This window comes from Ambystoma mexicanum, chromosome 2p, assembly GCF_040938575.1.
Source record: "Ambystoma mexicanum isolate Mex_15411 chromosome 2p, UKY_AmexF1_1, whole genome shotgun sequence".
NCBI classification, from domain to species: domain Eukaryota; kingdom Metazoa; phylum Chordata; class Amphibia; order Caudata; family Ambystomatidae; genus Ambystoma; species Ambystoma mexicanum.
Window position 1 is genome coordinate 1,362,129,728 of NC_090923.1, and position 25,410 is coordinate 1,362,155,137.

Consider the following 25,410-nt stretch of genomic DNA (forward strand, 5'->3'; position numbering starts at 1 on the left):
ACCACTTCACAGAATTGTCCTGGTGGAAAGTTCTGTCATTAAAGCATTCATGGAAGGGGTAAAGAGGCTGTACCCTCCCATCTCCAACCGTCCACCGGTTTGGGATCTTAATGTCATGCTCTCCAAGCTCATGGGTGTGCCCTTTGAGCCTATGCACAAGGCCAGCCTAAAACATTTCACTTACAAAACTGCATTACTAGTAGCCATCATCTCTGTAAAATGAGTCGGTGAGCTACAGGCTTTGTCCATGGACTATGAAGACCCTTTCTTCATAGTCCACAAAGACAAAGTTGTCCTCCGAACACATCCTAGGTTTTCACCTAAGTTCATTTCAAAGTTCCATGTTAATCAATCCATAGAACTTCCTACCGTCTTTCAAAATCCATCTAACTCAGCGGAAATAAGCCTCCATACACTTGATTTACGGAGGGCAGTCTTGTACTATGTGAACAAAACTAAACCCCTAAGGAAAACAGACCAGCTCTTTGTTTCCATAGCACCTGGGAGAGAGGGCGATCACATATCAAAGAATGCCAGCTCTAAATGGATAGTCAAGTGCATACAGCTCTGCTATTCCCTATTCAAGAGTTTTACCTTTCACTCTCAGGGCTCACTCTACCAGAGGTACCAGAGCTACCATAGCTTTAATTGCAAACAGGGGAGTTGCTAGGTCTGGAAAAGACCCGGGGCTAAGCTGATGTCAGTACTGTTGGGATTGGGGGCTAGCTAGTCTTTTGGTTGTAGCTCCTGAGATTCTATCCGGGGCTACAACCAAAAGATCAGGGGCTATAGCCTCCTTAGCCCCCCCCTAGCAACGCCCCTGATTGCAAACATCCCACTAGATGCCATTTGCAAAGCTGCTACATGGAGTTTCACTCAGCATTAAACCCAACCACACTGTTATCTGAAGTAATAGAATGTAGGCACTTACGAAAGTACTGTACCAGGGGATGTGGTTTACCAAGGGTACAATAATGCACAATGTATGCAAATATTTTACTTCATTAAGGTTAAAATTCCACATTTAGGATTTTAGCAACCTTGACAAAAGCAATGGAGTCAATATTGAAAAGGAAATCTCACTACCTAATTCTAGAGGCGGATTGACCTTGGAGCCTGGTCGTTTTTGGCCTTCTTGGCTATGTGTTTCTGGAAGGACAGGCTTCTGTCAATGGTGAAGCCTGAGGAAATTGCTGAAACTGAGAACTGTTGATCAAATCCTTCTGTGCCCATATCAGTGAGACATTGTTGGACAGGTTACTTAGCAGGGGGCACCCATGAGGGCGAATTTGCTCTTGGAATGGGTTACATTTGATGAAGGCAGTTGATGTGCAGGACTGGATGATGGCTAGGTAATCGTGGAGACGGCGGATACCCTGTAAGCCTTTTACTCTCAAGTACAACTCTCTATTGTCCCCATACTGGTGTATGGATATATCAGGACTTTTGAGGAGCGTGTCTAGAGGCTCCATTTGAAGGTTAAAGATGATTCGTGAGAGTATGGCGCCTGGGGGGCTCTGCAGGAGACTGGGAGCCAGTTGAATGCAATGTGTTCATCTGGACAGCTTGGTGTCTGCTAGAGAGGTAGAAGGTAAAACAATTCAGGACAGTGCCACAGAATCTTATCCTGTCGGCGGGCAGGGAGAGGGGGAAACGGTGATCAATTGTGTCGAATGCAGCCGAGAGATCAAAGAGGACGATCAGACATGATATGTAGGGCATCAGTCTCGATGCTACACTTGGGGTGGAACCATGACAGATAGTCGTTTAGGAGGTGTAGTGTTAAATTCTGGCGAGTAGTTGTGTAGCGACTATGTTTTCCAAGATTTCACCGCATAACCGGAAGTTCATAATGGGCCAGTAGTTGGCCTGGTCATCTGGGTCCTGTTTTTTTGAAGAACTGGTATAAGACCAGTTTTGAAGGTGTACAGGAACAACCATTTTGTGGGAGAGGTGCTGAGTTGTGTGTTGAGCGCCGATCAATTGTTTACTGGTGGAGGCTGGGATGATAGGTTTGATAGCAGGTAGGTTTGAGGGAGGCAAATGTTTTATGCGGTCTGGGGGAGAGAGAGGAGAGAATTTGACCAAGAGGGGCAGTGTGCGGGGGTGGGAGGGGCATGCTAATGCTGTGGGAGGTTGATTCGATGATCTGTCGGATTTTGTGTTTTTTCAATAAAAGGTTCTTGATTCTATTCCATTTTACCTGAGTTGCTGGCACCTTGGGGTAATGTGAGGGTTTGGTACAGGTCTTTACTACTTCAGAGGGTGTTGCTCCTTTTAGAGGCTGTTGTGATGGTGGTGGAGTAGTAAGCAACTTTTGCCTTATTAATCCAAATCCTATTGTTGGTGCAGATATTTAAGGTTTGTGAGATCTTGGGGGTGACTTTCCGTGCTACCGTTTCTTTAGGGCTCTGAGCATTTGTTGGAGGCAAGCTCAGGGTTGTAACATGGGGCGGATGGTTTGCTCTTAGCCCTACTGGTTTTTAGAGGGGCATGAGTGTCCACCAGTTCCATAGTGGGGTTGTTGAATAATTCTGAGGGCTGAGGCATTCCCTGTGTCGGGGAAGTCTGTGAAGTTTGCTTACGCTCCTTGACCAGTAAGGTTTTCAATGAGCAGTGCTTTGTGAGGTAGTGTTTAACCTGAGCTTTGTGGGCTGTGGTCGAGTGGGAAGGTGGTGTGGTCAGACCAGGAGAGTGGGATAGGATCTGCGCAGGTGGTGAGCGGGATGATGTAAAGACTTGAGTCCAGGCTGTTGCCACATTGGGGGGGGGTGGGTGTGTGTGTGTGTGTGTGTGTGTGTGTGTGTGTGTGTGTGTGTGTGTGGCACAATTTGATCAAGGTCTATGGATCTAGTCAGTGCGAAAAGCACAATTCGAGTGTGGTTATAGGCGTGAGACTCCGACATTAACATATTAGAGAAAGACACAATTAGTATTGGATAATTTGGGCGAGGAAGTAAGTTGCAGATGTCAGATTTGGAAGCCACTCCTGTGACGTGGTCTATAGAGGAGGTTGAAGGTGATAGATTCTTTGTGAGATAAATGGAACCGGCAGGTGAGTGATTTGAGCAAACCTGTTCTAGGGTGATGGAGCATGGTCCTCGTGTTTGTCTGTCCTGTGCTAAGCACGCTTGCGATGAGGACGCCTAAGGGGGCACCCGTGAAATAGGTGGTGGGTGGAGCAGCTGTTGCCGGTCCTGGTTATGTGTCCAACAGCCGCCTCAATGCTGTCTGCCTGGAGCTGGCCTGGAGGAGTCCTTTAGTAATAAACGATTGTCCGCACAGTACACTATTGAAAATATACTAATTTTGTTCATAAAGGAAATGGCTCCGTTACAGTTAAGTACAGAAGTCAAAATAGGATGGAGCATTAAATACAGTGAAGTGACCCTTAAAGGGCACCACTCAGTTTAAGCAAGCATTCAACAAATTGTTACAGGTAATTAAGAATTGTAGTTACTTTCGAATAGTTTAGACGAGTTTCAAAGGCTTGTCCATGAAAATCAACGGAATAAAGTCAATAGGGCAGCTCATAGTAGCACAGAACTGTCAAAAGTTACCAACTGTCGGGGCAAGCTCCAGGCAGACAGCATTGAGGCGGCTGCTGGACATGTAACCAGGACCGGCCACAGCTGCTCCACCCACCACCTATTTCACGGGTGCGGTGTAGTGGAGGCAATCTTTAGGCTGGTGTAGATTAAAGACTCCGACCGGAGGAGATCTACATAGAGAGTCAAAGAAAAAGCGGCCCTTTGGGGAAGATTTCAGAGGCAAATCCAAAATGTTGAATCTGTCTGTTGCAGTTGCCATGGGGATGTTGTGTAAGTGGAGTCCTAAGACACTGAAGAATGGAACAAGCAACAGATTAGTCTCAACAGTCCTATCATATACAACTTTTTTAGAATCGCGTAATGCAATTTAAATGTATATAATAACAAGATAACACATGATGTAAGACAATTCTGAATAAACTAAAAATCATGTCAGAATATTCAGCTCGTAAGCACAAAATTGTAATGCCTTCAAGTATTCACAGTAAGAGACCATCTTCCATTACATGAAATCATTAGTTTAAAAGCAGGTAAGCATTTCCTAATATTAAAAGATTTTAATATTGAAACCTAGTAGTGGGCATGCATGTTAGCATATTTTGGGCATAAACCCAAAAAGTGTATGCGTGTCTCCTCCTTGTCCATTTTGGTGTAATAGCAGCTATTTGGACTTTGATCCCGGTTCTTCCAGGTAGCAGCCCAAGTGTTTAATCAAAGTAGGTTAAAATGGAGTCTAATGTTCAAACCTATACACAGAGAAACATAAATAGGGCTGAAGACTTGCATAGGAATTAATTTGATAGTCTAAAACATTGTCGTCTGAGGCCGCGCCAATCTTTATAATCCCTCTGGGGCGACACCCACATTTGCAATTAGTTTTATTTCAACCTTTTGAATATGCAACATTTTTAGACCACAAATTGAAATCTTGGACAGAAACTAGATTTATGGACTTTCGAGGAAGCACATACAATGAGAAAAAGCCTTTACGAGTAGAAACATTGTTCGAGGGGTTTGGGTCCTCCGACGTATTCCATATCTATGACAGGTAATGTCCACAGCTGTGCTTCTTTGGCGTCTGCGTCCTGCGTCGATGACGTCGATGCGCCGTCCCCGAGGACCTCCTCCGACGGCCGACGTCACCCGACGTGATAAGTAGGGCGCACGACGCCCATAGCCTCAGTTCCGTTTTTTCCGCGAACGTGTTCGCTTTGTGAATCTCGGTACGCCTCGACTCGTTGGAGTTGCTGTTTTCTTTCTCGGTTCGTTGAACCTGTTCGATTGGTGTGAAGACCTGTTTGTGGCGATGTCTTTTTCATCTTCGACCCCGCGTCCGGGCTTCAAGAACTGCACAGACTGTGGGTCCAAGATGTCGGTCACGGACTCGCACGACGCCTGCCTCGGGGAGGCCCACGATTCGGACGACTGTGTCGACTGCCAGTCGCTCACTGCGAAGGCCTTGCGAGAACGCAAGAAGAAACGGTCGGTAGGTCTGGTGTCTAAGCCCCGAAGTCGAGGCCTGCGGGGCTTTTGACCGATGACTTCAGGGGGGGAACCTCCGCGTCGTCGTCGGAGGTCCGGTGGGTCTCCTTCCAGGAGTCGGTCTCGCCACTCCTCCGCTTCTTCTAGGCATTCCAGGAAGCGCCGGCATAGGTTGCCTTCCCCGTCCTCTTCCGAGGACTCCGCCCGTCGGCGGGTCGCTTATCCCTCTATGCAAGCAACACCGGAGGAATGGGCTTCCTTCGGGAAGCAGATGCTAGCGATTCTGGAATCGCAGGGCACCAGTCCGTCTGCGCCTCCGAGTGGGGTCGGTCGGCACCGGTCGAGAGACACCGCCTATACGCCTTTGGGCTCGGGTGGTCGGCACGGCTCGCGGGAGAGGTCCCGCTCGGACAAGGGTAGCCGTTCTCGCCATGCCCGTTCCAGGTCCCGGTCCTCGACACGCTCAAGACCGCGTGATCCTGTGCCGTCTTCAAAGAAGACATCGACGCCTGTGGCGCTGAGGTCATCGACGATTTCTCTCAAGGTTCGGTCTTCGAGGGGGTCGTCAACGCCGTCGGCGCCCAGGTTGTCGAGAGACACGCTCGGAGCTCCGGCTTCGAGGACTGTGTCGATGCCGCAGATGCTGGAGGCGTTGCAGCTGATGTCGACGCCGATTCGCTCGACGCCGACTCGCTCGGCGCCCTTGATGCCTTTTGGGGCGGTGGTGTCGGAGGGGCCCCGTGGCACGGGGTTTGCCCCTAAAAAGGCTATGGCTAAGGTCCGGCACTGCTTTGGTCCGCAGAGGTCTTCCTCTCCCCGCCTGGAGTGCATTTCAGAGGGTGATGAAGGCTCTGATGGCGGCCTGGTTCCGGTTATGGTTCCGGGTGACCTTATCTCGGGCCATAGTCAGTTTGATGACCTGAGGCAGTCACTGCATGATGCCAGTGGACTGGACACCTCTCTGGAGGTGGAGTTTTGTCGGCCGGAGCCTGGCACTCATGCCGATTCGTCATATCAGCGCCTTATGTCTCGGGTTACCGAGTACTTGGGTTGGTCAGCTCCCCTAGGGGAGTTCGTTCAGGATGATCTCACGGACATCCTTGATCTCGGTCCACCCACTGACCCGGTTTTGCCTTTTCATATGGCTTTGCAGAGAAGGGTGGCGGCGGCTTGGACTGCTCCGGAGTGTCTCCCGGCAGTGGGCAAGTTTTGGTCGCGAAAATACCGTCCAGCCAGTAGCGACCTCTGCTACTTGTCTAGGCACCCCACCCCGGAGAGTTTGGTGGTGCAGGCGGCTACGGCCCCGGCTAAGCAGGCGTTGTATCCTACCATCCCTCCGGATAGGGACGACAAACGTTTTGACGGCTGGGCGAAGAAAGTGTTTTCTTCTGGGGGTATGGCGCTTCTGGCAGCCAACTCCATATGTGCCTTGTCTCGTTTCACACACACTCTGTGGAACTGTGTTGCATTAGCGGCTGATCATATTTCCGAAGGGGACGAACGGGGATGTTTTCCTTGCTATGGTTCAGGATGGCAAGGATGCCATGTGTGAGGCCGTTCAGTCGGGTTTGGACTTGGCGGATTGTGTCAGCCGGTCCGTGGCGGCGAGCACCGTAATGCGCAGGTTTGCGTGGTTGAGGAAGTCTGGGTTCGCTCCTGATGTGCAGTCCCGCCTCCTCAACATGCCCTTTGACGGTGAACACCTTTCTGGCAGCAAGGCTGACGAGAGCCTTGAGAGGTTGCAGTTCGCCAACCTCCGCCTTTTCGTCCTAGGGGACAGCAATGGAGGGCAGGTTCCTTTCGCTATTACTCGTCCTTCAGTAAAGCGAGAGGAGCTAGCAGTCAGAGGCCATCGTAAGAGTGCCAGAGGTGGAAACAAAGGTACTCGAGGTGCCAAGGCCGCTCGGGCAGTTGCCTCTTTGCCCTCAGGCAACGCCGCAGCCGCTACCACTCAGTCATGAGGCCAGGTCCCATGGTTCGCCGTTTGGGGGAAGGCTGGCGCAGCATCTTGTAGAGTCGCATGCCATTACTTCGGATGTGTGGGTTCTAGAGATCATAACCCACGGCTACTGTCTTCCTTTTCGGCAGAGGCCTCAAGACAATCCACTAGGGAACCTCTTTGAAGAGTCCGGATCCGCTCCTTGCGCAGGAAATTCAAGCCCTGCTGGAGAAAGGCGCCATAGAACTGGTGCCTGTAGCGGAGAGGAACAAGGGATGGTATTCCCCTTATTTTTTGATTTCAAAGAAAGACGGGGGATTGAGAGCCATCATGGACTTGCGCGGTTTGAACAAACTCCTCAGGAAGGACAAGTTCAAGATGGTGACTCTTTCTCAAGTCCTCCAGGCCCTTCAACTTCAGGACTGGTTGGTGTCTCTCGACCTCAAGGATGCTTACTTCCATGTGCCAATCCATCCCAAGCACAAGAAGTACCTGAGGTTTGCGGTTGGCGACTCGCACTTTCAGTTTCGGGTCCTGCCGTTCGGATTGACCTCCGCCCGAGGGTTTTCACCAAGCTCATGGTGGTGGTGGCAGCGCAACTCAGGAAAGGGGGGATTCACGTCTACCCCTACCTGGACGATTGGTTGATCAGGGGGAGCTCTCCCAAGCAAGTCCTGGATCATCTGTCCGTCACCTGCCACTCCCTTCACAGGCTGGGCTTCTCCCTCAATTTAAAGAAGTCCCATTTGACACCATCGTAGCAGTGCTCGACACGTCCCTGGGGCAGTGTTTTCCTCCTCAGGTGAGGGCTCTTCACATTCAGCAGATGGTGCACAAGTTTGTTTGCCCAGCCTCTCCCAGCGTCCGAGTTCTTGAGACTGCTCGGCCTCATGGCATCCTGCATTCTTCTGGTGCCAGAGGCTCGTCTGCGGATGAGATCTTTGCAGTGGGCACTCAAGCTCCAGTGGTCTCAGTCCTCCGGCAGGCTGTCGGACCCTGTTCAGGTGCCGCCCTTGGTAGCCCGGGACCTTCTCTGGTGGGCCGTCCAGGGCAATCTGATGAAGAGTGCCCCATTTTGGCTGCCCTGGCCGAAGGTGACGATCGTGACGGACGCATCCCTCACGGGATGGGGAGCTCATGCCAATGAGCTGACAGTCAGCGGTCGTTGGTCTCCGTCGGAGTCCAGACTCCATATCAATCTGTTGGAGCTGAGGGCCGTCAGGCTTACCCTGAAGGCTTTTCTGCCGACTGTGCACGGGAAGAGTGTCCTGATTCTGACGGACAACACAGTGGCCATGCACTACCTCAACAAAAAGGGGGGGCAGGGTCACTTCCGCTGTGCAGGGAGGCGATGCAGCTCGAGTTCTGGGCCATCCAGCAGGAAGTTTCGACCTCGGCAGTTCATCTGGCCGGAGACGACGACGAGACGGCGGACGCTCTGAGCAGGCAGCGCACGATCTCTCACGAGTGGGAGCTGGTTCAGGAGATTCTCCTGGAGATCTTTGCCCTTTGGGGGACCCCTCAAGTGGATCTCTTCGCCTCCAGTGTCAACCGGAAGTGCGAAAGGTTTTGCTCGAAGGAATTTCCTCCAAAAGGAGCCTTAGGAGACGCATTTGTGGTGGAGTGGTCATTCCCACTGCTGTACGTGTTTCCTCCAGTCCCCGTCATCCCGCAAGTGTTGCGGAGGTTACGGAGATTCCGTTCCCAGATGATCCTCATTGCTCCGGTGTGGGCCCGGAGGACGTGGTACCCGGACCTTCTAGACTTGTCCATTTGCCCTCCACGTCGTCTTCCCTACCGAGATGATCTGCTCTCACGGGAGGGGGGTCAGGTTCTCCATCCAGAGGTCCGATCCCTCAATCTTCACGCTTGGCTTCTGAAAGGTTGAGGTATAAGGATTGGGACCTCCCTGAAGACGTGATGGAGGTGTTGCTCTCGGCCAGGCGGCCGGCAACAAAATCTCTGTACCGTTGCCGTTGGAGAAAGTTCTGCGACTGGTGCAGAGTTCAGAATGTGGATCCTTTTGAATGCGACATTCCCATGGTTTTGTCTTTTTTGCTTTCTTTGGCCCACAGGGGCTTGCAAGTGGGGACCATTAAAGGTTACCTGGCGGCGCTGTCCATATTTAAGCGCTCGTCTGAAGAGTGTTCATATTTTAAGATTCCTTTAATTTCGCAGTTTTTGAAAGGGTTCACTAATGTGTTCCCTCCGTCACCTTTTTTGGTTCCAGGTTGGGATTTGAACCTTGTTCTTAAGTTTCTTATGGGTGCTCCGTTTGAGCCTTTACGTTCTTGCCCTTTGAGGCTGTTAACGGTTACTTCCACTCGCAGAGTGAGCGAGTTACAGACACTTTCAGTTAAGCCCCACCCTTCACTGTGTTTCACAAGGACAGGGTTGTCCTTAGAGTTCGTCCTTCTTTTCTTCCGAAGGTGGTTTCGGAATTTCATTTGAGCCAGAAGGTTGTTCTTCTGGCGTTCTATCCTCCTCCACATCCTGGTAAGGAAGAGGAGAGGCCCCATAGGCTTGATCCTAAGAGAGCGTTGAGCTTTTATATCTCGCGCATGTCCCGGGTCAGAGTGGACGATCAACTTTTCATTGGTTACGTTGGAAAGCGTTTGGGACAAGCTGTGACGAAACAGACTTTGTCTCGTTGGATTATTTTAGCTATCTTCGAGTGTTACCGCTTGGCGGGCAAGGACCCTCCGGCTGGCTTACGGGCCCATTCTACCAGAGGAGTGGCTGCGTCTACTGCTCTGCAGAGGGGAGTTCCTATTCGTCACATCTGTGTTGCAGCCACCTGGGCTTCAGTACATACTTTTGTACGTCACTATTCCCTCGATTCCATCAGAGGGCAAGATCTGGCCTTTGGCAAGGCTGTTCTTTATTCCGCAATTTGATTGGGCATGCTAAATTTGTATTCTAAATTCTTTCCCACCTCCTTGCTTGGTACTGCTTTGGGAGCCTGCCATAGATATGGAATACGTCGGAGGACCCAATCTCCTCGAAGAACAAGTTACTTTCTTACCTGGTTACGTTCTTTCGATGGGATGGTCCGACGACATATTCCATATCGCTCCCTCCCTGCCTTCCCCGCTGCAGAATTTCTTTTGCGATTGCAGCTTGCGTTCAGCAAGGCCTTGGGTGTCTGACTGGCAGAAAACTGGTGGCACACGTTCTGGGAAAAAAACTATAACTGAGGCTATGGGCGTCGTGCGTCCTACTTATCACATCGGGTGACGTCGGCCGTCGGAGGAGGTACTCGGGGACGGCGCATCGACGTCATCGACGCAGGACGCAGACGCCAAAGATTTTCCGAAGCAGCACAGCTGTGGACATTACCTGTCATAGATATGGAATACGTCGTCGGACCATCCCATCGAAAGAACGTTACCATGTAAGAAAGTAACTTGTTCTTTGGCACAGAAAAAGCAAGCAAAAAGACTTGGAGGGCTACCAAAGGGAGCAAATAAATGATTTCCTGAACTAATAAACATATTTTTTATAAGATTCAGATTTTTGAAAAGCAAGACTGTGACAATAGGTCAACGGCATGAGTTTGAGATGTATTGAACACATTTTCCTTAAATACCTGCTGCTTTTGTCATGAATAATCTTTTACAGCCTACATTCCATAAAACCAGGTTTGGGGCTTGGAAGAGGTGCCGCTTTCGTTAGCTTAATGTATTAACTGGTAACGCGACCTGTGGAGGCGTCGTAAAATGTTGGCAAGACTGAAATAGCATTTACCATAATGTAAAAAAGTTAAAGCTTAGGTAACTTTTTACAGGTTTAGTTTAAAATAATTAATCCAGTGCTTTAATGGAACTCAGTATATTGGCATAGGTTTCAAATAATAGTATTGTTATGAATTAAATAATTAAAATGTTTCTCTGTAAATCAATCCTACATTTCTAATACATTTTTTTCTAATGGATGGCATCCTCCCATGAATTCCTCAGCTCAATAGATCACCCGCAAGCACAGCAGGCATCAGAAACGTTTGTGTCTCAGCCGGGGGCATTATGGCAGTCTGTGTCAACCTAATCTGCTGCTCTGCTTCGTTACTCAGAAGTAACGATGCCCCTGGTACAAAGCATGTCGCCCTGTGATCTCACTTGCTTATACTGCACGCTCAGAACGCTGCTTTAGAACATGTCTTTCCTTTGGAGATGTTTCTTGTGCGACAATGACGTCTTCAAAGGTCTTGGGGTTCAAGTGCTGCAGGGATTGCAGTTCAAAGATGTTCATCACTGATCCGCATACAATTTGTGTATTGTATCTGGGGACTGGGCATTGTGTCTCCAATTGTGGTTCCGTTCAGCCGATGGAACGCCAAGATGTTCACAGAACAAGCGGCCAAACCTTTGGTGGGTCGTCCGCCAAAGTAGTGGAAAACCCCCTCCAGAATTTGATTGTCGTGGGGTTTGGGGCTCCCAACACCAAAAACAGAACCTTCTGTTGAAAAGGAAGGACACGGTAAAACAGACCAAAATACACCACAAACACTCACTACAGAAATGGATTAAGGCATTCTTCCTCGTCCACTCCACACAAGAAGAAAAGGGAACCTCGAACCCGGAAGTACGATAGCGATGATGAGTCTTCCGATTCACTGCAAAAGATAAACTCAAATGCTCAACATTTTCTGAAAAACCTTAATGTCGACGACACTGATGGAAACAGTATGTCCCACTGTGCCTGGACATGCAGCCAAGTCGTCATGCGTAGAAGTGCAACAACCAATAACCCTTCCGTTGACGTTCTGTACATCGGCCTTCCCCAGAGGTCGCATTTTCAGACCAGTCAAACATTTTGCACAAAGGGGCAGAGCCATTTTCTGCCAGCCAAAGGAGTACAAAAACAGTTCATTAGACCAGGTAGAGGAAGGAATGTGCAAAAGTCTTAACCTCAGAGTGCCTCCGCTTGGACACATGCAGCCTCCAGTAACTTCTTTGACTCGATGCCACACCATGTTCAGCTGGTGGGAGGAAGAATATCGGAGCTCTTGGATGCCTAGCAAGGCATAACTCCTGACGCCTGGGCGCTACAGGTGATGGCTTCTCGGTACTGCCTACCCTTTGTCCAAAATCCCCCGGACCACCCGCCTACAAGTAGAGTGCCATCCACATACCTGATTCTCTTGGAGGACGTTAAGACCTTGCTACAAAAGCAGCGATGGAACAGTTCCCAAGGGGGCTGGGGTGCTGCTGAGCAGCCACAAGATGGCTGCCTTCTTCTAACTCTCTGCGCTGACCGTCCGTATTCTGACTAGCCGCTCCCACGACCTTTCCCTGTCACCAAAAAGTGGGAAACCTGAAACACCCTGGTGAACAACTTTGGCAAATCTGCCACTGCTGCATGCCCTGGTGCTGTGAGGCCCAGTGATCTGAAGACCTGTAGCCGAGATGGGCTGCGTGAGACACCCGGCTGCGGATCCCTCCTTGGTGACACAGGCTGTGCAGGATGACCCCGTGGTGCTAGCTACCGCTCGCATTGGAGATCCTGCTGCCCTGCTGAGGGAACCGAGAGGCCCGGCGGTTGGGGGGGGGAAAGGACCAGAGGAGGAGGATGATGCGGGCCTGCCGTCGCTGGATGGGAGCAAGACGGATCACAGCAGAGGCAAGCGAGCAGTGGGGGCCCTGACACCTCCTGCAGACGAGGGAGATGAGCCATGGCCACTACCAACGCCCTCACCTTCCAGCGCTGCAACTGAAATGAGGGACACGCCACGCTGCAGCTCAAAGGAGGTGGCTGTGGAAGTGTAGGCCAGCACTATAACTCCACTGCTGCCCGCCAGGCTGCCGATCCTGACCTGTGGTGGAGGAGTTGCTCTGGAGGGACGGATCTATACCCAGTCAGGCCAGTGAACTGCAGGACAAACTTGCTGGTGCCCTGCTTCCCCCCCACCTCCCTGCAGACAGATGCATAAACCACTGGTGCGGAGCTGAGCGTCACATGAACACTGTATATTGGATCTCTGGCCTAAGTGATTCGAGGGCCGATGAGCCCATGCATATGCGATCCTCCCAGTCAATGATGCCCTGCAGCACCAATCCCTGAGAGACGCAATAGTAGTCATTGCACTATACCTAACAGCACACACTTGGTGCCTATGACCTCGCACTATTCCAACACACCGGACGTAGTGGAGGTGTGACCCTACAACTGTACCAGACAAGGGCTCATAAGAACAAGAGTGGTCCGGTCCCGGGTGGCCCTGATATGACGCACCGAGTAAGTGGTCCCCCCTGGGAATTTGCTGACCTGCAGCATTGCTGAGGTGCAAAGACAACCTAATCGAGCCGGCAGCCATGACAAAAGGTGGGGGTGGACAAAAGAAGCAAAACGCAGTAGAAGCATTTGCGCGGCAGCCCAAAAGACACCGGGCTGAGACAGCCCCAGATGCCCAGGCGGCACCAAGCTTGGAGGGGCCGGCACCCGAGACTCCAACCCTCGGGTAGATGATGGAGAGCATGCAAGCTGGCTTCTCTAACGAGACAGACCAGCTGGATGGCATCACAACCAACATCAACACTCTCAATGGCAAGATGGAGAGGGTGTCCGCACGAGTGACAGAGGCCGAAACACAGATCAGGACAACAGAAGATGTTCAAGCGCTCAAGGCCAAGGTGGCGGACATGGCCAAGGACCTGAAAAGAGCCTTCTCCACGTGCGGCGACCTGGAGTCGTGATCCAGGAGAAGCAACATACGCATAGTCGGTCTGCCCGAGGGATTTGGACGCAGCCCAATGGAAGCAACAGTGGAGAATTTACTTAACCTGCTGGGCGAGCAGGGCTTCTCCCCCAGGTTTGTGATTGCGCGAGCACATAAGAACGCCAAAAGTGAGACCAGGCCTGGGAGCTCCGCCTAGAGCAGTTATAGTGAAAGTCCTCAACTACCGGGGTCGTGACACATTGCTACTCCTAGCTAGAGAGAGAGGCTCGCTGCCATATGAGGACACCACAGTACATATATACCCTGACTTCTCTAGTGCAGTTCAGCTGGAGCAAAAATCCTTCCTGGGAGTTAAACACATGCTTCGAAAGAGAGCCAATCCTTATGCCATGCTATTTCCAGCGAGATTACGCATACAGCACTGGGGCAAGACCATATTTTTTACAATCCCGAAAGAGGCGGTGGCATTGAGGCCATTAGACCAGTTCGTTCTCAGCAGATACTATACGATGAGGCTCAAGTGGCAGCCTTGTCCATATGATCCAGAATCCCTCGCCGTGAACTCCTGGTGCAGTTGTAGCCCTTGGCTAATTATGTAATGCTACTGTGAGAGCGGATGTGCTTAGCACACTGATCCATAAGGCGGGCGGGTGAGCTGGTAACGGTGGTTGGTTGAATCTAAGCAGTTGTCTCCCTATGCAAGGTTGCGGGTACACAGAGGTTGTTGAGGTTAGGGAGGGGATGGTAGTGGGGTAGCTTTGACCCTGATTGAGGGCACAATGAGGGTGGGGGGAGATTGGGGTGAAGTTGGGAGTACAAGAGTTAAAATAAATATGTCTTAGCAAGCGCATGACACAGATCATCAATGCCCATGGCCTTCCTATCTGGTCGCAGCAGGGTAAACAAAGAGCAGCGGCAGTGTTTCAACCACCTTAGGTCTGCATGGAGAGTAGTAAGGTACCAAGCTGGAATGTAAGGGGGCTTGGAAACTACTTCAAGGCACGGAAGTTGACATCTTACATTGCTCGACACAGAGTTCAGATCCTTTTTCTGCAAGAAACACATACGCAGGGCAACGGGAGCATTACCTATGCCAAGGGATGGGGAGCCAGTCAGTTCCATAGTACTCAACACAGTCCAGAGGAATGCTAACTTTAATGCATAACGGGGTAACATTTGAGTGCCTGAAAGAGGACCGCTACGCAATAGTGCACTGTAAACTACTGGGTGGGGAGGTGCTCCTGGTGAACTCCTATGGTCCCAACATAGACGACTCCATGTTCTACGAGGGGCTAACGGAAATCTTCACAGCCTATCTAAGCACACCGGTTATATGGGGGGGGGGGGGGGGGTCATGAGCACTATACTAGACCTAGAACTGGACCGCACGTGGTAGGCGCCATGGGCGCTATCGAGAGCAGCCTGCTGCATTCGGCGACGTATGTCAAGGTTGTCCTGTGGGACATATGGCGTACTCTCCACACAGGCGACCGGGGATACACATATTATTCATCTGCGCATGACATGTCCTCCAGGATAGATCTCTTCTTGTTCAGACAGCCTGGTGGGGCAAACAGTGACATCAGACATACTTCCCCGTACGTACTCAGACCACTCCCCTATAGTGTTCTCCCTAGATTGGGAGGTGGGCAAACAAAACAGTGGCCTGTGGCGATTTAACTCTATGGCGCTGCAAGATTTGGTCTTTAGGAGTGCTATAGAGGAGGATATTCAGACCTACTTCCAGATGAATTAGGGTAGCGTAGCATCACAAAGTACACTCTGGCAGGCATTTAAGGTATATATAAGAGGCATGGCTATGGCTAAGGAATTTGGCGTGCTCAGAACTATCCAAAAATATATTGCCAGTAGTGAGAGCAGACGCAAAGCTCTGGAGAGATAGTATGCGGTGACACCTAGACAAGCTACCCTGGCAGATATAAAGACCCAGCTGGCAGAATTTAAGCAGCACGCAGACTGAGAGGTTAAGTACTTTTGCCAGACCCCCGCACCAGGAAATATGGGCTGGGTGAAAGGCCAGGCAGACAGTTGGCTGGTATGATCCAAGCAGAAAGGGGGCTAAAGTATTTGGTGGGTGTCCGGGACGAGGCCGGGCAATTGCAGTACTTGGACAGGGCTGTAAACAACGTGTTTCTGCAGTTTTATGAGGACTATATACAGCACAAGGCCGGGAAGAAAACGGGGATTTACAAACCTTACCGATGTCGTTCCTATCAGACAGCTCGAAAGGAAAGATAAACTGGCCTTTCATCATGGAAGAAATACTCTGAGTGATAGGAGACTTGCCAAGAAGTAAATCCTCCCTGCCCGGACGGACTGACCGATCCTACCTGCTAAAGGTATGGAAGGAAGCGCTGCAGATGTGGTGCCTGCTGCAGTCGCTCCAAGAGGCCACAATCCTAATACTACTGAAACCTGGCAAATCCAGAGAAGAATGTGGCTTGTATAGACCACCATCACTCATAAACGTGGACACCAAAATCTACTCTATAATAATTGTGAACATGCTACTACCCCTGATGCCAGCACTAATACATCACGACCAGTCAGGATTTGTCCCTGGCAGGTCCACGTCTGACACTTAGGAGGCTATTTAATGTCATGTTTCGTATGATGCCCACAGCACAGGTGGTCGTGGTTGCCCTGGACGCCCAAAAGGCATTCAACATGGTGTCCTGGCCTTTGCTGATTGAGGTACTACGCAAATGCAATCTGGGTGAGCACCTTATCCAATGTATTAAGCTGTTGTATACGTCCTCAGTGGCCACTGAGCGGGTTAACCGGATACACTCCAGGCCGCTTTAAGTGGGCAGGGAGACGCAACAGGGCTGCCCATTATCACCCATACTCTTTGCACTAGCAATTGAGCCAATGTCAGACATGATACAACAACGCCATGGAAACCGAGGGATCTGCATAGAGGGGTGACCCGAGATCATCTCGCTCTATGCCGATGACGTGCTTGTATACATACGGGGCCCTCCAGTCAACCTAGACCCGATTATTAAGGATGTCCCCCCATGGGACGATATTCGGGATTCACAGTAAACTATGGGAAGTCAAAAGTGTTCCTCCTGACTGATAGCACACTCCACCCTCATGGCACCTTCCCCCTACAGTGGTCACCAGACCGATTCAAATACCTGGGCGTTGGGACAGCGACAAGTTGATGACGGGCAATTTTTATGGCGGTGGCCAGCCATGCGTGCGTGAAAATGGAGGCGTGGTGCAGACTGCCGCTGTCACTAGCTGGACGACCGGCGTTGATAAAAATGGTTCTTGTGCCCAAATTACTATACAATTATGTCAATGTGCCACTTTGGCCGGGGAAAAACTACTTCAGGGAATTACACAGGGACATGGCTAGCTTCCTGTGGCACTCAGGAGAAGTCAGGAAAAAATGGGAGGACATAGCAAGACCTTACGATCAAGGGGGGTTTGGGGGGGGGGGGGTTCACAAATCCACATATGGAAGTGTACTGGCTGGCGGCCCAGGCCCAGTTTGACACCTATTGGTACGGTACAAGCGAGCTTCCGCCACACGCTAAGTTGGAGAAGGTGTAGGCGGGGAATGTAGCATTGAAAACCCTGATAATTGATACCACCTATATTCATGATTGTCAATATGACCCTGTCCAGACAACACTGGTCGCCTGGAGAGCCATCTTCAAAAGGCGAACAAGGGACAGGCCATTTTACCAATGGCTGCCACTGTCGAAATTCCTGGGGCTCCCCCGACATAAGACTCCCACTGGGGGCGGACTGGGCCAAACAGGGCTATAGGGCGATGGGGGACCTGTTCCCGGGAGGCCAGATCTTGACAACACACACATGGCGAGCTGAACACAAGGGTACACCCATTGAGATGCTGCAATATAACAGAATACGAGCTGCCGTGCAGCCTAGGTGGGAATGTTACCCAGTGGAGCCCGCGAAGAATGCCCTAGTTACTCTAATAACTCATTTTTATGGCTGTCACAGATTGTTGTCCACACTATACCGTAGAATCATATCAGATACCTCTGTGAGAACAGATAAAGCCTGAGGAAGTTGGACGGTGGAAGTTGAGATGAGGTATCTGAAGCGCGATGGTGGTCCACATGTATTTTTACAAAGGACGTGTCTATAAACATGAGACTACAGTTGATTCAGTACAACATATTACATATGCTGCACTATACCCGAAGGATATTGAGGAAAATGTATACTGAGCATAAATAAGAGGGGTAGATTCACATGCTGTGGTCCTGCCCTGAGCTAGGGCACTTCTGGGGGGGATATATTTGGGATATTATCCACTTTGGTTGTTAAAGATTTGAACTTATTCATGATTGCATGCTATTTGGGGAATGGAGCGGAATCCCAGAGCGTCGCTTGCGGGTCTTCCTGAACATTGGCTGTATGGTGGCAAAGAGATGCACATTATGCAAATGTAAAGACTCGCAGCTCCACCCTTCCCCCACTGTGCAGAGCTGGATGAGGGGGTTAACATGGGTAAACGACTGTGAAGGGTGACATTGCTTTGCTACCTGCCACTTCCTGTCCGAAAGACACATTGTCCGAATTCCGATCTTTCCTCGCGAAAGACCAAGACAATAATACATAGGCACTATACCTGCAATGTAAGACTGTGACCATATGGACCATGCTATATTGTTGATGTTGTAATACTGTACTACTTATCATACCGGCTTGACCTATATAAATAACGTTTTTTGCAGATGGTAGAATTGTTTCAGAGCTCTCTGATTGTGCCAGTACTCAATTTCCTACACCTTCTAGACCTGATGGCAACCTGCATTTGTCTGGTGCCTCAGGCTTGCCTCTGGATGACAACGCTGCAGTAGTCGCTCAGCAACTAGTGGTATAATGGGGGAACTGCAAGTCTCTACCCGGTTGGCACAGGACCTACATTGGTGGTGCCAAGTGGACGACCTGAGCGCAAGGTAACCTTTTTGGCAACCATAGCTGGAGGAGAGGATCAACCACTTCCCTGAAAGGCTGGGTTGCTCACCTGAGATCTCTGGGTGAGCAGGATTTGGCCACTGGCAGAGTCCAAATTACATATCAATCTCCTGGAGCTGCAGACAGTCAGACTGGCTATGAACAACTTTCTGTCTTCCATCAGTGGGAAAGCTGTTCTGATTTTGGTGGACAATTGTAAGGGTGCAGAAGTAGGCACGAGACACAAAGGTGGCATGCTTGTTGGCATGCACATTTATTTAGCAAAAAATCCGAAAAAACCCTACCTGTCCCTATAGCTAAGAGGGGTTTCCCTACCTCAAACAAAACTAAAGATAACCGAATCCTTGATTGGGTATTTCCCTCAGCAAATCCTGGAGCCCGGCTGAGCCGGGAGGCAAAGCCGGGACCTGGACGAAGGCCCAAATCAAAGGCTCCTGTCCACCCCTGGATGCCTGTGCTGCGCACACAATGAGACGCCCGCCGAGCATGCTAAACTCTTGGACAACTCCTATGTTCTCAAGTAAGGGGCACACCTACATCACCTCCTTTCCTCTCGATCCACAAGCCGACACAACCAGTTGGACCTCCTCCAGGGATTCTCCTCCGCCGTCCTCCAAACCGCCACTACTTCTTTTGAGAACCCTGCTCCCTCCCTTCCTCTGTCCCACCATGCGACCAAGCATTTGCTACCTCCCAAATACCGCCCAACTCCCACATTACAGAGTACCACTCTGCGCTTCCCCTCTCCCTGCAACCCACTCACCCTCCTACCCTTACCAACGGCCGTACGCCGCAGTTCACACTGCATGACCACCATATGGCCCACAGCTTCAACGAGGTCCGTGCATGCCTCCACCGCCCCACATAGATCAAAGCATAGCCGCGGGCAACATGCACCGAGTCCACATCGCCCTGAACAACCTGCATAGACGTGCACCCCTCCCCCTCCGATTCCCTCTACCCCTCGCAACCCAGGGATCTAGGACTTTCAATCAACATCCTTCTGAACCCGGCTGCAGCCGGCTGGCGCACCATGCCCTATTGCTGCAAAATATACTCATCCTAAAGAATATGTTTCTGCTGAATGTATTACATGACCTGTTTTTACGCACCCCCTCCACTGCCTGCTGGCGCACCATACATCACATCATGTCTGTTAATCATGCTCCCCGAACAATGTTTACTTCCTGCTTGAGTTGCTACAATACTCCCCGCTTGCCGCCTGTGGACGCACCGTGCATCACGTCTGTTAATCATGCTCCCCGCCGAACAATGGGCACCTCATAAGAATTGTATTGCCTGCAAGATTTGGCACACCCATCTATCACACAAATCTAGTGACTTTCAGACACAAACCAGTCATGTGCCTCGTCCCCCGCCACTCTCCAAGCCTGCAACCTCTACCCACCAGACAGAACCACCAAACCTTTCCCCCCACCTCCCTCTATACTGCCTACACATACCTCCTGTACCAGGAACGCCACCTCACACTCACCACCCATACAAGCAGAACACTCAAAAATGCACACTGCCCTCTGCCTAGGAATCCATCGCCTATGCAGACTCTGCACCAGACTCCCCAACTTGCAAATCACTGAGCCCTGCATAGGCACTGCTAGACTTAAGCGCCTCCGGTCCCGAACCATGGCTCCCAGACTCCTGCGCTATCCTTACCACATATTGACTCCCAAGCAACTCTTCCTCCCTAGCACACTAAGCCCCCCTGATACGCCCAAACTCCTGGCTTGCGCCCTCAAACGCTCCCTCTGTCTGTGCTCACGCACTTGACCTCCATGACCTCCTCCTAAAAACCAACCTGGACATACTTGCCATCACAAAAACCTGTTTGCATGAGGCAGCTGGTCACACTCTTACTCTTGCCCTCCCGCCTGGCTACTCCATCCTTCGCACTGATAGAGTTGGGAGTCGGGGCAGATGAGTTGCCATCATCTCCAAAACCTGCCTCCCCATCAGAAGCCTTTCCCTCCCACCCCTGCCAGGGCACGGAATCCTGGTTGCCAAGTTCGAGTTGGACCCGTAAACCACAGTCAACATTATGCTCCTCTATCACCAGCATAACAGCACCGATTTCCTGGACGCTGATCTACCCCTCCTCATTGCCCTCCTTCTGAAGCCCAGCACTAAATGTCTACTACTGGGAGATTTCAACCTGAGACTACACGGCCCGCAGACCAGAAGGCCAATGAACTCTCCACCACTCTACAGGAGATGAACTTTACGCAAGCCATCAGCACCCCCACTAATGCCTCTCTTTGATCACCTGGACATCTTGAACATATCCTACACCAACTTTGCCAATGACACGCAGATCCTCCTGAAACTCACAGGTTCCCACAAGCTTGACTCTGCTAACATCAACTGCATCTACAACATCATGGCTAACCCCCATCTCTGTCTGAATGATGAAAAAACAACTGCTCATTGTCGGCTCTCCACACTGCCTCAAACACCTTGACACCGCCTTTGCCTCCTTTCTCATTGATTGCAATAGCAGACCCGATTTCGCTGCATGTCAAGACCCTAGGTGCTGAACTCAACATGCACAAACGTGAAAGCGGTTGCATCATCCGTGACATATTCAACCAAACTCATTAACCTCTCCAGGAAGTTCCTCACTCCTAACTGCCTTACCCTATCCAGAGCCATCATCATCATCATCATCATCAGCAGCAGCAGCAGACTAGACTATTGCAATGTCATCCTCACAGGGACCTCCACCAAAAACCTAAACAAACTTCAATTGACCCAAAGCAACGTGCCTCAGAGCAGTGTGGGGCCTGAAACGATCCGACCACATCTCTTTAATGAGACACAAAACACACTGGCTTCCTATCAGGGCATGCATTGAATTTAAAATCCGGTCCATCACTTATCAATGCCTCCACAACACTGTTCCCCTCCCCCCCTTACCTTCCCCACCTCATCACCAAAAAGTCCACTCCATTTAACCTGCGTTCCTCCACCTCCCTAACAACCCCTAGATTCTCTAGAAAAAGCGCAGGAGGATCTAGCTTTGCCGCCATTGTGCCTGCACTGTGGAATTACCTTGTCCCCTCTACCAGAGATGAACCCTCCTATCTGGCTTTCTGCAAACAAATCAAAACAGCTTTCTTTAACAAATTTGCATGATTCTTTGTACCAGCTGTTAATAACTTGTGACTGCTGCCGTGTAACCATGTACCTGCCTATTGTACTCTGCTTATGTAATTCTAGCGCAGTGATACCTGTGGGTCTTGGACATTAAAAACAAATATAATAAATAAAATAAATAAATAAGAATGTCCAGCAAAAGTAAATAGTCCACTGTCCTATGTCCCAAACATATTTCCGTCCCTTACACTTCAAAAGAAAACTAACCGCTTTCACCCTAACTCTGAAGGGTGGCACCTTCCTTCGGCATGGTTTTCAGGCAGTTCGTAAATGATGGGGGAATAGCCTCCTTCCTCTGGCTGTCGCTAGGCCTTTCTATATAGTTCTGCACAAATTGGTGGGGAGGTCTCCCTTCCCAAAGCCTTCCCAGGAAACACTTTAGAGTTCCACGACTGTCACAATGATATCTGGATTTTTACCAGAGGGATATCTCTTCCCACCTCTGGTCTTCTCTCTGTTTGCCAAAAGATAATGCTTTCTTCCCCCTGGTTTTCTTTTCTGTTGGTCTTCTTCTGATCTTTGAAGGGATAGATCTCTCTCCCCTTCGTCTTCTCTTCTAGTTAGGTTCCTGCCAGGCATTATCTTGTATATAACTCTCCAAACCTCTCAACATTCGGGCCACAGACCCGTATCTCTCTTCTGGTTGCTTGGGGGTGCTCTCTCACCCAGTATGTTTCACTTCTCTATTTGGTCCCACTGGGACGGGGAAGCTGGTTCTGCACTTCCTCCCGACCACAGCCTCTAGGGTTTCCCAGTACCTTCCCAGACCCCATCTGCATACCTTCTAATTTGGTTCATGAGGGTTCCGGGCCCCAGCAAGCCTCTCTGGCTTCCCCTGGGCTCTCGTGATCTGCTCTCGGTTTTCGGCATCTTCGCCACACTGGATTCTCGCCGTACATTGGGTCTCACCTGGACCACTTGGATGTTGGGTTACCCAGCCTTCAGGTCAGCTCTTGCACCACTTGGCCTTCTCTGGCACCCTTTCCCTTCCCGGAATCCGGGTCTGCATCGCATTCTCCCTGTTTGGCTTCGCTCCCCAGCACGATGCTCCTCGGGGGCAGGACAGAATCTGAGGAGAGTCCTGCGGTTTTTATGGTAATCCGTCTCTCGAATTCTGGATAACTAGTATGTTAGTCTCGGTTCTCCGTAGGGCTCTTCTTCATGTCGGTGTTTCTGCAGCTACCTGCTCTCACTCTTCCCCGTTACAGTGCTGTCTATCTGATAGACAAAGTTACTATTCATGATGTAACTAACAGAAGAGAGAGGAGACATAGAGGGTGGGGGTGCATGAGCCCCATCTTTTTTTGGGTGAGCAATGTATGGCAGCATGGTGGTATATATACCGCATTCTCCCTTGATAGTTTTCCCTTCTCCTGTGGAGGGAATCTCCTCTCATGGGATCCTTACTCCGAGTACCACCCACTCCCAGGGGGGACTATAGGGTAGCATCCTCACCTCCCTGGCCCCACAGGAAGGGTCCCCCTCCGGGCAAGAAGTGACAACATCAAGAGATTCATCACACAACACAGTATCCATGCACTACCACTATGGGTGGGGGGAGGCAGCGGGGGGGGGGGGGGGGGTGTGTGTGTGTGTGTGTGTGTGTGTGTGTGTGTGTGTGTGTGTGTGTGTGTGTGTGTGTTGGATGCTCTTGGAAGCAATGCAGCTATGGTGTTGGAAAAGCAGATCTTGTTGTTGGCAGCCCATCTGTGATAAAGAGAACATGTTGGCAGATGCTTTGAGCAGTCAGTCATGTCTCCCATGAGTGACATTTGTGCCAGGAGCTTCTTGCGGAAACATTCAACCTCTGAGGAACACTTCAGGTAGACCGGTTTTACAACCGGAAGTGTCAGTTCTGATCCAGGGAATTTCCCCCAAGAGTCACTGTGGAAATGTTTCTAGTGGAGTGGAATTCTGAGCTCCTACATATTCACAGTGATTCGCGTCATGCCGGAGGTTCCCCGGAGGCTACGGAGGTTCTAAAACATGCTGATTCAGGGCGCAGAGTACGTGTTATGCAGACCTACTGGAAATGGTCATCTGCCCTTCTTGATTCCACCCTTTGGCCGAACATGATCTGTCCGAGTCAAGAGGGCATGTTCTTCATGCCAACCTCAACACTCTGAATCTCCATGCTTGGTTCTTGAGAGGATAAGGTAGAGGGCTTGGGACCTGTCCGAAGAGGTTGTAGACGTTCTCCCCTCTGCTCGCAGGCTGGTTACCAAGGCTATATATACAGCCGTGTTGGAGAAATAAAATTGCACCTGGTGCGGGGAGGGCCCTGCACCACATTGTTTTCCATACAGTCTTCCAGTTTTTGCTGCCCCTTGCTTAAATTGATTGCAGGCCAGCACAGTAAAAAAATACCTTGACACCATCTCTGTGTACAAGAGAAAGCCTGAGCAGGGCTCCTACTTTCGAATTCCTACTGCAGTGCAATTTCTGCAGGGCTTAGTAAACCTTTTTCCACTGAGACAATTCATCGTGCCAGCATGGGATCTGAATTTGGTTTTGACATTGATGGTTCCCCCTTCAAGTGCATGCATTCATGTTAATTCAGATTGTTGATCCTGAAAACGTTGTTGGCGATTACATCAGACAACAGAGTATAGGAACACAAAGCTCTTGCAGTAAAGCTTCCATACATCTCTACCACTGAAGTCACGCGGAGGGTTCAGCCTTCTTTCTTAATGAAGGTAGTCACCTCGCCCAAAAGATTTATTTACCCGTTAACCCCCCCTCCAAGGAGGAAGTGAGTTTGCATCGCTTGGTCCCTATGAGAGACGTGTGTTTTTACATTTCAAGACTAAGGGAAATAGGGAAATATGACAATTGTGGGTGCTCTATGCAGGTCCCAAAACGTTTATGGTGGTAACAAAGTAATTTATCTCGAGGTGGATCATCCTATGCATTTTTTTTCGAATACTAGACTTGCTCAGTAAGAGGTCCCTGTGGGCTTGCGTGCTCACTCCACGAGAGGGATGGTAGCCACCTCAGCTCTTCATAGAGATGTCCCTTTCCTGGTTATATGCCAAACTGCTACCGGGGCCTCTGTCCATATTTTTGCCAAACATTACGGTGTGGACACTATGAATTCACGGGGGCCCGATTTAGAAGAGCAGTCCTCCAAAGTTACCTTGTTTAGAGAGATGTCATTGCTCCCCTCCCACCTCTGGCTTGATAGCTTATACTGCTGTGGGAGTTTACCGTAAAATGGGGAATTCTTTCTGGTGAATATTGATTTTTATATTTATATCACGCATATCCCAAGGGGAGCCTGGCAGCAAGCTGCATCAGGGCACAGATGGAATTATAATCAATTAAACAGCAATTTACCTATACCAATTGTATTTGGAGAGATTACTTGAACAAATACGTTTTTAATAGGTTCCTAAATAAAGTTAGAATTAATTTGCCGTAACTGTAAAGGAAGGGAGTTCCAGGCATGAGGGCCTACAGAAGAGAAGCGTTTGTCGCCCCAATTGGTGGTTCTGGAAGGGATAATTAATAACTGGCCTTTTACTGTGGACCGCAGTGTGCGAGTTGGCTGATGTCTGACTTACGATTTTGGAAGTCAGATAGATTGGAAAACAAGGCATGCAATC

At 50.2% G+C, this 25,410-nt stretch overlaps 1 protein-coding gene across 1 annotated transcript in view; it reads left to right on the top strand.

Moving 5' to 3' along the window:
• COPS3 (COP9 signalosome subunit 3) overlaps window positions 1-25,410 on the top strand; it is a 351,396-nt gene that overhangs the window by 321,966 nt on the left and 4,020 nt on the right. The gene's annotated exons all lie outside the window — the stretch shown is intronic.